The sequence below is a fragment of the Spermophilus citellus genome (assembly GCF_964194105.1).
Source record: "Spermophilus citellus genome assembly, chromosome: 3".
NCBI lineage: Eukaryota > Metazoa > Chordata > Mammalia > Rodentia > Sciuridae > Spermophilus > Spermophilus citellus.
Window position 1 is genome coordinate 157,752,008 of NC_138184.1, and position 12,475 is coordinate 157,764,482.

The window sequence follows — 12,475 nt, forward strand, 5'->3', positions numbered from 1 at the left end:
GAAAACAGAGGAACTAAACAACAGTACAGACCCAGTGGATCTAACAGACATATAAAACAGTCCACTCAGTAGCAGTAAAATCTACATTGTACTCAAGTGCATGCAGAACTTTCTCATCATATATCACATTTAGGCCACAATCTTACCAAACTTAGGAATATTAAATAATACCAAGTATCTCTTCAAACCACAATAAACTAGAAACCAACGACAGAAGAAATATACTGGAAAATCTACAAAAATGTTGAAATTATATGACTTATTATTTATTTCTTCTAGGGTATCCAATTTATTGCCATATAATAATTCATAATAATAATCAACTCTGCTTGCAATAACAGAATCAGTTAAAAATTAATAGAACTTATAAACTAATAAATTTGCCAGAGACAAAGTCAGCATACAAAAATTAATTGCCTTCTTATGCTCCAAAATAAATCCATACCCCTATGTTCAACTCTTTATTTAACAAGGGTACCAAGAATATACAGTGGGTGTAGAATAATCTCTTTGACAAATAACATCAGATATTTGTTGGAAAAACTGGAGATCAGTGTACAAACAAAATGAAATTTGATACTTCTCTTACAACCCACACACACACACACCTCTAAAGCTAAAAATGGATTAAAGACTTAAAAGTAAGAGCTGAAACTGTAAATCTATTGAAGAAATCCTCATGACATTTTTCTTGGCATAATTCCATAAATATAACACCAAAAGCACAGTCAACAACAACATAGTAAGTGGTACTATATTATACTAAAAAGTTTCTGCACAGCAAATCAAACAAGCAACAGAATGAAAAGGCAACCTATGGAATGGGAGAAAATATCTGCAAACCATGTGTCTAATAAGGAGCCCAATTCTATACAAGAAATTCAAAAAACCATACGGCAAAAATACCTAATAACATGAGTTAAAAATGGAATAAGGACTTGAATAAACATTTTTAGAAAGATATACAAATTACCAATAGGTATATGAGAAAAATAAACAAGCTATCAGGCAAGTGAAAATTAAAACCATAATAAAATATTACCTCACACCTTTCACTATGGCTATTATATTTAAAAAAAAAAGACAAGGAGTGTTGGCAAAGATTTGTAGAATTGGAACCCTTGTACTTTATTGATGGGGTTGAAAGATGGTAAAATTTACAAAATTAAAAACAGAACCATATATACCTAGCAATCCCACTTAAAGCTATTTATCAAAAAAACTGAGATCATGAAATCAAGAACACATTAGCACTCTCATGATTATTCACTTTCACAATAGCCAAGATGTGAAAATAAACTAAAGATCCACTGACAAATAAGTAGATTTTTTAAAAATGTGATATTGAAATTTTAAACATACTAATCTGCCTTTAAAAAGGAAATTCTGCAATATTTAACATCATGGATGAAACAGGAAGACATTATGCTAGAATAAACCTGTTACAGGAAGGTATACACTGCATGATTCTACTTATATGACATATCTAAACTAGACACAGTCACAACATCAAACACTGAAATATCGGTTGCCAAAGGCAGGGGTGAGGGGAAGAAATTTGAATTCACTAATCAACACACATAAAATAGCAGCTAATCAAGAAGAATGGGATATGCCAGAAGTTGGGAGAATAGAGGAAGTCTTGTTCCTGGCTTCTCTGTGGTGTGAAATCAAAAAAGCAGACAAGTACCGCAATGTAGGTGAACAAAAAAGAAAAAGAAAAATAAAAAGGTATGTTGGGGGAACTTTACTAGAACCTAATACTGAACATTCAAAGCAGACTAAGAACACAGGAGGTCAGATATAATAAAATATATAATAAATATACTATAATAATGTATATAATAAATATATAATTAAAAATATAATAAAAGAAAAAAATCCCCAGAGGCACAGCCCTGCCACAGCTGAGCAGAAAGCTCCAACCAGAGTGGTCCCTCTGTGAGCAAAGTGGAGGCATAAGGGAATTAAAGCAACCCGCATGTTTGGAGGTCGAGGCATGCCTGGGTATGGAACCTTTAGAGACAAAGGACATTGCCCCACAAACCTGAAGGATCCACTGAACAATGTCTGTGTGTGGGAAAAGAAGCCACCATATCTACAGGTGGCTTGTGGAAGACAAAGGAAAGAACCATTTTGCAGCTATAAGGAGGAGACCCCGAAACTGAGAAAGCCAATTCCTCTCCAACCTAAGTTTGGCTTGAAATACAGGCCTAGTAACCACATGCTGCACAACACAGAGTGTGCTTAAGTGACTAGGAAAAAAACTCAAACATTGAGAGAGGTCTATACAGAGGCAACTAGTTGAGGAAACCCACCCAGCTCTACCTCTCCCTCTCCAATCCCACTGCTTGAAGAACCTGCTGGGAAAGATGATTCTGGCCAGAACTTTTAAGGGTGGGGTGGGAGAAATTATTTGAAGACTGAACCCAAGACAAGGAAATGTGGGGTCTACAGGTGACATAGGGAACTAGGAATGGGCTTCCACATCACATGAGTGGAACCCAAGGGAGATCCCAAGGGAGATCCTTGGGGTAAAGTCTTCCAGAATGGACCAGCAACTACTAGGCACTGGAGGTACACTGATTTAGACCTTGGAGCCCACTTGAGCTTACAGGATTACCTCTCTTACCCCAGCAATCCAGAGGATGGAGCATCACACTTCAGAAGACCCCACCTAAAACTGCTGAGAAGAGAAGCTGAGAATATTTTGAATACAAATGGAAAAAAAATTCTTTAACTTCTCCTCAAGATTTTTTTTCCAATCTTTTTCACTGTTTGTGAGCTTAATCATACATGGACATTTGTACAGTTTCCTAAATTTTTTTCTTTTCATCTCTAGCATTTTTGAAGCCAGTTATTTTACATGGATTAGTGTGTGTGTGTGTGTGTGTGTGTGTGTGTGTGTGTGAAGTAGGATGTTTAATTAGTGTATTTTAGTTTTGTTTTGTATTCTTTTATTTTCATTTTCATTTTTTAAAATTTTTGCTTTTATATATATATATTTTTTTCTACCCGTTTCCCTTGATTCTCTCTTTTCTTCTGCTAAGAACCAATCTCTATTGTTCTCTTTCACTCTTCCTTTAATCTCCTACTTCTGTCTTCTCTCCTCCTCCATCATAATCGTCACACGCTATATCACTTCTGTTCACTCCCTGTCTACCATTTGAAAATGTAAACACTCTTGCAAACTTGCAATTTTTATTATAAGCAACAACTGATTATATCATTTCTGTTTATTGTGACAGCTAACATTGCAGTCATCATAGCAGAAACTATTTGGTTTAATGCTTTATAAATTATTTGAAATAGTTATTATAACTAAATGGTGATAAATGGTGATAAACTAGAAACCTACAGGGACACTAAAAGTCCACAGGATAGAAACTCTACTGCCTCAGATCCAATGGTTAGATGGATAAATACATAAACAACATGAAAAAAACGGGGACAAATAACCCCAAACAAACTAAGATATTTCAGTAACAGAATCTGCTGACACAACAGTGAAAGAAATGTAAGTGGAGGAGTTTACAATATATAAACTGAATTGCAAGGTAAAGGACAATGTCAGGAGTGAAATCAGGAAGAAAATACAGGAAATGAAAGATCCTTTCACTAAAGGATTAGAGATTCTGAAAAAAAAAATTAAGCAGAAATCCTCAAAATGAAGAAATCAATTATCCAAATTAAAAATTCAATGGAAAACATCAGCAACAGACTAGTCCACTTGAAAAAGTTTCAGACTATGAGGACAAAATACATAATCTTAAAAATAATGTTGACCATAGAGAAAAGATGTTAAGAGACAATGAACAGAACTTCCAAGAAATATGCAATAACCTGATACATTTAAGATGTATCAGAATAGATGAAGGCTCAGAGATAAATCCCAAAGGAATGTACAATTTTTTCAATGAAATGATATCAGGAAATTTCTCAAACCTAAAAAATGAAATGGAAAATCAAATACAGGAGGCATACAGGACACAAAGTGTACAAAATTACAACAGACCCACACCAAGGCACATTGTGAAGAAAATGCCTAACATGCAAAAAGATGGAATTTTAAAGGCTGCTAGACAAAAATGATAGCTCACACTTAGAAATCAATTTGGATCTCAAGTGATAGCTCAACCAGACCCTCAAAGCTAGGAGTTCTTCAAATCACATATACCAACCTCTGAAAGAAAATGGATGCCAGCCAAGAATACTATACCCAGCAAAATTAAGCTTCAGAATTAACAATGAAGTAAAAACCTTTAAACAAATATTAAAACAATTCACAACAAAAGAGACTCAATGAAAGTTTTCATGAAGATGAAAAATAAAGTGAAAACCAGTAAAGGGAGGAACTACACTAGAAATAATAGACAAATGAAGGAGAAAATTATTCAAATTAAAAATAAGAAATAAATCAAAATGACAAGGAATAAAAACATCATTTCTCAATAATAACATTGTAAAAATCGCCTAAACTCATCAAACAAGACACATACTGTCAGACTGGATTTAAAAAAAAAAAAGCAATAATATGCTATTTCCAAGAAACTCACCTCATAGGCAAAGACAAACACATACATAGAATGAAGGTAAAAATATTGGAAAAAACATGTCATTCACACGGATCTCTTAAACAAACAGGAGTTTCTATCTTCATATAAGATAAAAGTGAACTTCAAAGTTAATCAAAAAGGGTAAAGAAGGTCATTTCATACTGCTTAAGGGAATTATACATCAGCAAGACATAATAATCATAAATATTTACACCCCAAACAATGGAGCATCTAGGTACATCAAACAAACCTTTCTCAACTTCTAGAATCAAATAGACCATAACAAAATAATACTGGGTGACTTTCACACACCTCCTCACCAATGGGTAAATCCTCCAAACAAAAACTAAATAAAGAAGCTAGAAAGCTAAAAAATATAATTAATAGTTTAGAAATAACTGACATATTTAGAATATTTTATCCATCAAAGACTGAATACACTTTCTTCTCAGCTGCACACAGATCCATTTCTAAAATAGACCATATCTTAGTTAACACAGCAACTCTTAGCAAATACAAAAAAAATAGTGATAATACCTTGCATTCTATCAGATTATAGTGAAGTAAAATTAGAAATAAATGATGAAATTAAAAATAGGAGAAGTTATTGCAACACCTGGAGATTAAATAATACACTACTATGCCAGGTGCAGTGGCACATGCCTGTAATCCCAGTGGCTCGGGAGGCAGAGACAGGAGGACTGTGGGTTCAAAGCCAGCCTCAACAACAGCAAGGCAGTAAGCAACTCAATAAGACCCTGTATCTAAATAAAATACAAAAGAGGGCTGGTGATGTGGCTTAGTGATTGAATGCCCCTGAATTCAATCAATAATAATAATAATAATAATAATAATAATAATAATAATAAAAACAACTATTGAAAGTCCAATGGATAATGAGAACACTGACAAAACATATAAAAATCTCTGGGAAAATATGAAGGCAGTTCTAAGAGGAAAGTTCATTGATTTTATAAGCCTTAGTCAAGCTAATAAAAAGAAAGAAAGAGAAAACTCAACTTACTAAAATTCATGGTGAAAAATGAAATATCACAACAGACACTACTGAAATGTAGACGATGATCAGACTATTTTGAAAACTTATACTATAATTAAATTGCAAATCATGAAGACATCAACAAATTTCTAAAGATATATGACCTACTCAAATTGAATCAGGCGAATATAGAAAATTTAAACAGATCAATTTCAAGCACTGAAATTGAAGATGCCATTAAAGGCCTACCAACAAAGAAAGGCCCAGGACCAGACGGATTCTCAGTTGAGTTCTAAAAGACCTTCAAAGAAGAATTAACACCAATCCACCTCAAATTACCCTATGAAATAGAAAAAGAGGCGACTCTTCCAAACTCAATTCTATGAAGGTAGTATCACCCTGGTACCAAAACCAGACAAAGATACATCAAGGAAAGAAAACTTTAGACCAATATCCCTGATGAACACAGATGCAAAATTTCATAATAAAATCATGGCAAATTGTACCCAAAAACTTTTTAAAAATAGTGCACCATGATCAAGTGGGGGTTCATCCAAGAAATACAAGGTTGGTTCAACATATGGAAATCAATAACATAATACCCCACATCAATAGACTTAAATACAAGAGTCATATGATTATCTCAATAAATGCAGAAAAATTGTTATACAAAATACAATATCCATGTTCAAAACACTAGAAAAACTAGGAATACTAGGAACATACCTCAACATTGTAAAGATGCTAAACCCAAGACCAATATCATTCTAAATGGAGAAAAATTGAAAGCATTCCCTCTAAAAACTGGAACAAGACAAGGATGCTCTCTATCATCACTTTTATTCAACAGAGTCCTGGAAACTCTAGCCAGAGCAATTAGAAATTAAAGGGATACAAATAGGAAAAGAAGAACTCAAACTATCCTTTTTTGCTGATGACAATATTCTATAAAAGACCCCCAAAACCCCTGAAAACTTCTAGACTCAAACAAATTCAGCAAAGTAGCAGAATATAAAATCAACACCAATAAATCAATTGTTTCTATGCATAAGTGATGAATGAACTGAAAGGAAAAATAGCGAAACTATTCAACCACAATAGCCTCAAGAAAAATAAATTAAAAAAAAATACTTGGGAATCAATCTAACAAAACAGGTGAAAGACCTCTATAATGAAAACTACAGAATTCTAAAGAAAGAAATTGAAGAAGACCTTAGAAGATGGAAATATCTCCCATGCTTTCTAATAGCAGACTTAATATTGTCAAAATGGCCAAACTACCAAAAGTGCCATACAGATTTAACACAGTTCCTATTAAAATTCCAATGACATTCTTCATAGAAATAGAAAAAGAAGTCATGAAGTTCATTTAGAAAAATAAGACTCCCCAAATAGCCAAAGCAATCCTCAGCCACAAGAGTGAGCCAGGAGAGGCTGGAAATCCATATGAAGCAAAATAAAATTGAACTCCCATCTCTCATCCTGCTCAAAACTCAACTCAAAGTGGATCAAGACTCTAGGCATTAAACCAGAGACCCTGCACCTACTAGTAGAAAAAGTAGGCCCAAGTCTCCATCACGTCAGCTTAGGAACCAAATTCTTCAACAAGACTTCTAAAGCACAAAAAGTAAAACCAAGAATCAATACATGGAATGGTATAAAACTAAAAAGCTTCTTCATGGCAAAGGAAACAATCAAGAATGCGAACAGAGAGCTACAGAATGGGCAAAAACCTTTGCCTCCTACACCTCAGATAGATCTTTTATCTCCAGGATATATGTGGAACTCAAAAAATTTAGCAGCAAATAAATAAATAAATAAATAACCCAGTCAATAAATGGGCTATGAAACTGAACAGGCACCTCACAGAAGAAGAAATACAAATGGTCAACAAATACACGGAAAAATGTTCAACATCCCTAGCAACTAAAGAAATGCAAATTAAAACTACACTAAGATTCCTTCTCACTACAGTCAGAATGGCAATTACCAAGAATACAAACAATAATAAATGTTGGCAAGGATGTGGAGAAAAAGGTATACATTTCTGGGACTGAAAATTGGAGTAAACACTCTGGAAAGCAGTATGGATATTTCTCTGAAAACTTGGAATGACATCACCATTTGACCCAGTTATCCCACTCCTCAGCTGATAACCAAAGGGCTTAAAATCAGCATACTACAGTGAGTGACAAGGCCACATCAATATTTATAGCAGTTCAATTCAAAGTAGCTAAGCTATGGATCCAACCTAGGTGCTCTTCAACAGAAGAATGAATAAAGAAAATGTGGTATATACAGACAACGGAATATTACTCAGCCATAAAGAAGAATGAAATTATGGCATTTGTAGGTAAGTGGATGGAACTAGAGACTATCATGCTAAGTGAAGTAAGCCAATCCAAAAACCAAAGTCTAAATATTCGCTCTGATATGAAGATGCTGACTCACAATAGGTGGAGGGGAAGGAGGAGTGGATATTCACTGGACTGGATGGAGAGGAAGTGGGGAGAAGGGAGGAAAGTTGGAAATGGGAAGACAGTAGAATGAATCATACATAACTTTCTTATGTTCATCTATGAATACAAGACTGGTGTTAACTCCACATCATATACAACTACAAGAATGGGAAGTTATACTCCATGTATGTATAATATGTCAGAATATACACTACTGTCATGTATATCTAAAATAAACAAATAAAAAAGAATAGGCTCAAGAGATCTATAACTTTGTGCTTAAAGTCAGCAATTAATTGAATAATGTTTTTTAATAGGGTAAATCTCATTAAATGTATTTATATTAGAACTTCTCAAAGAAACAGAAACAACAGAATATAGATAGATAGATAGATAGATAGATAGATAGATAGATAGATAGATAGATAGATAAGGAATGATTTATTATGGAAATCATCTTAGGCAATTATGGAGCCCACGAAGTTCCAAGGCATGTCATCTGTAAGCTGAAGAACCAGAAAATCTAGTGGCACAATTCAGTCCCAAACTGAAGGCCTGAGAACCACAAACTTCTATGTCTAAGAACAGAAGATGCTGTCCAAGCTCAAGAAGAGAGGGAAAGCAACCCTTCTGCCTTTTGGCTCTATCTAGGCCCTCATTCAGTTAGTCACCCATATTGCTGATAATAGATCTTCTTTATTCAACCTACAGATTCAGATGTTAATCTCTTCTAGAAACATTGTCACAGGGAAGCCAGATTTAATGTTTTACCAGATATCCAGGCATCAGTTAACCACATCAAGTTGACATAAAATTAACCGTCACAGTCTTCTTCCCACAGTAAGATAAAAATTTTTAGAAAGATGGAGGATAAAAACCCAGGCTATAGACTGGGAGAAAAGATTTGCAAATCTAAAACCATCCATGTAAATATGCAATTATGTTAAAATATAAAGTTTAATTTTAAACAAGGCATAAAGAGAAAGACTGAGAATGGACAGAGTTTTAGTGATTCGGTAATTTGTTCAAAGCCACACACCTGAGTTCATAACCCACTTGAATCAAATGTATGAAATATGATATGTCAAGAACTATGTAATGTTTTGAACAACCAATAATAATTTTTTTAAAAGGACCTAAATGAAAGACACACTGAATTCTTGTTCAGTAAAAATTCACTTGAAATATTAATGAAAACAAATTCAATTGGGACCACAGGAAAATTTGAGGAAAAATAGTTAATTACAACCCACCCATATATTTTTTCAATCATGTAATTATTAGAGGAAAGAAAAAAATCACTTTTTGTAGGTTATTATTCACTTTTGGTATGTTTTTTAGTAATATTTTTGTTACTAATATAGGATGATGTTTTGAAGACAGAAAATGTGTATCAGTCTTAATTACATTGAAATGCCTAATTTTGTTTTGTTATGATTTACTTTATTTAAAAAATCATATTGTCCACTCACTATTACTCAGACTTTGTTTTCTTATGCTCAACTGTTTTCTTTACTTATCTTTATATCTAATAAAACCAAAGAGTTTCAATATACAGGTATCAGTTTGTTACTGCCTTTATTCCTATTTGGGTCATTTATTCTAAAGATTCTCTTGGCTTCTGGGGAAAAAAATCTAACCAAAATAAGCAAAGTAACCAGAGTAAGCAAAACAAATAGGCTGTCATGTCTTTTTTTCCCCACTGCATGATAACTAGTTTCCATGTACAGATATCATTATCATTCAAAGGGAAAATCTCAGTGAAAACAATGTCAGTTGCATGTTACTTGGACTATTATGGAATTTTTTCACTGTAGGAGAGAGTTTTCAGCAAAAGGTTTATATTTTTTTCTTATTTATTAAAAAAATAATATTTATAATGTTTTCTTTCCTAGCGCAAATATGGTCCTTCACTCCTTTAAATCATCCCATTCTAGAAATTGAACTGAAAAGTGGAAGAATGCTTGTTTTGCCCAGAATGAGGCCAGAAGTTAAGTCACTGAACATGCTGGAAGGAAGAGCAATCACAAAGCAAAGAGTTATGGTGTTTGCACACAACGACCAATACTGTTTTCAGCCTACATTTTCTATTTACAAGAGCACAATATACTGTAATAATAGTTGTTTTCCCAGCAGTGTATTCTGGTGTATGTTCTAGTTGACCTCTGATCCATAAAACACAGGTTAGTTATTTATTTTGCTTTCTTTTGGGTTAAATTTCAATTGACAACTTACAATGCTCCTTTTTCTCAAGAAGTTTTGATAAAAGTAGTAAAATAACCATTCACTTTATCCTTCAAGCCAAGATACTTTGGGATGTAATAGGAATGCTATAACCATCACCCAGAACGATCAGCATAAATCTATACTATCTCAAGCAAAGTAGGACATTCAGTAAAATAACTATGCATGTTAGGATAATACTTTTTTTTTTATTTTTGAGACCCAAATGTGAAACAGATTACTTATCAAGTGACTATATAATCTTCTCTATAAAAGGAAACTTAGCAGTTCTGAATAATCTATTTTGAAAACTTCAATGTGTTATCAACCCGTTAAATAAAAGTTAAAATAGAAGAGAAAGCAAAAAGATGGTCATATATGTTTGTATAAAGTGGAGATATCTCTATTTTTTTCTCTTGAGAGAAAGAGATTGTGTGTATATGATGTCACACAGAGAAAATGAGGGGTGAGTTAGCTCCCCAGAGTTTTATCTTCATCTATGCTATTGTACCACATTTCACTTTTTGCAGCTCAATTTTTTTTTAAATTTAAAAATGAAAGGAAAATACCTGTATTATCTCAAGGAGGTTTTCTGACATTGTGACTCCTCCTGGTAGTGTTCTGGACTGCAGAGCAGTGAGCTGAGGCACTCATATAGGTGCAGGACTATGTTGTTTCTGAACATTCTGCTCACTGATACTCCAGGGGTTGGAAACACCACACTAGGCAAATAACTTGCATCAAGATCAGGATGGAAATACATCAATGTGGGTGATTTAGCTTGAGAAGCTTGGTGGTGGGATATCATGGAGTTCGACAAGATATCTTCTCCCAGGAGCATGCCAAGAGATGCACTGATACTAAAGGATATGGGTATTCAGAATATGAACCAGATGTTGAAGTTTGCCTTCCAATATGTGATCACAGTTTTAGATGATGCTAAAATCCTAGCCATGCTTAGAAGGATACAGTTGATGCAGATGATGTGCCCTTGGCAATGCAGTGACCAGCTGACCAGCCATTTACCTCTCCTTCCCCCAAATATTTTTTATTAGATATTGCAAGGCAAAGAAAGCAAGCCCCTTTACTATTTATCAAGCCATTCAGTTTTACATTGCCACCTAATAGTTGTTGCTTAATAGCTCTAAATTATAGGCTCAAAACTTTACCAAAAAAAAGTGGGGGGCATCTACCTCTACTGAAAGAATAACATTTTCATGATTAAGTGTTGGTTCAGTTACTAGCAGATCAAGTACTCCCACACTAGGCACAAAAACTACCCAAATCATGTCTGTTTCAACTAAAGTAGGGACTCCAGTGCCTCTTACAGGGCAAAGGTTTATAGTACAGAAGCCAGATTTACAATGCCTTGCTGTAAAGTCTCAATTCCTGCAACATCAGCAACTCAGAGTTTTCTAATTAATCCATTGTTAATTGAATACAAACACATCCTTATTACCAATATGGTATCATCACAAAATACTGCCAATGAAACCTCAAATGAGTTGAAAAGAAAACATGAAGATGATGATGATGATGATGATGATATGATATGATGATATGATAATTTTGTTATCTAGTTCTGATGCCTGTAACCTGTATACTCAGTCTTGAATCCATTATACTGAAATTAAAGACACATGCTGGATGTTTTCAAATTATATTTTAGAAAATTTCTTAAATAGTATTTAATGAGCAAATCATAGTTACTGTTTTTTTCAATTGAAATGTTGGATTTTCTTCAGTAGGATTAGTAATGGTTTTTCATTATCCTTTATGTGTAAAAAGTAAAGTTGTTCATTGAAGGAAAAAAAGATAATTTCTCTGACATTGAATTGAAAGTCATTGAGAATCGCAGTTTAAATATAGTTTCAGGAGATACAAATCTCAGATTCAAATATATTCAACATATACATTTGAATTGAAAGATTTTTGAAAGCAATGAATTATAGGTTTGACTATTCAATCCATCAACCCCTGAATTTCAGGCCAGGCAAGGGAACAGAAGGCAGCTGTTATGGTTTGGATCTGGAGTGTCCCACAAAAGAGGTTCAGAGTTGAACCTGAAGAGAACATGAAAGGAATAAGGAAGGTTAAAATTAACAAATTCTGTGGATGATGCTTGCTTTCCTTTCTTTTCCCAGCTTATTTAAAAGGCATATATTATAAAAGTAATATTTATAACAATGTATTATTGTATTTTGTTTTAGTTTGGATCTGGAATGTCCCCCAAAGGCTCA

General features: G+C 33.8%; 1 pseudogene across 1 annotated transcript; it reads left to right on the forward strand.

The window, feature by feature from the left end:
* Positions 1–11,041: 11,041 nt before the first annotated feature.
* LOC308643455 (transcription initiation factor TFIID subunit 9-like) lies at positions 11,042–11,791 on the forward strand (annotated as a pseudogene). Its single transcript has one exon. The product of its transcript is annotated as a transcription initiation factor TFIID subunit 9-like (transcript).
* Positions 11,792–12,475: the final 684 nt, after the last annotated feature.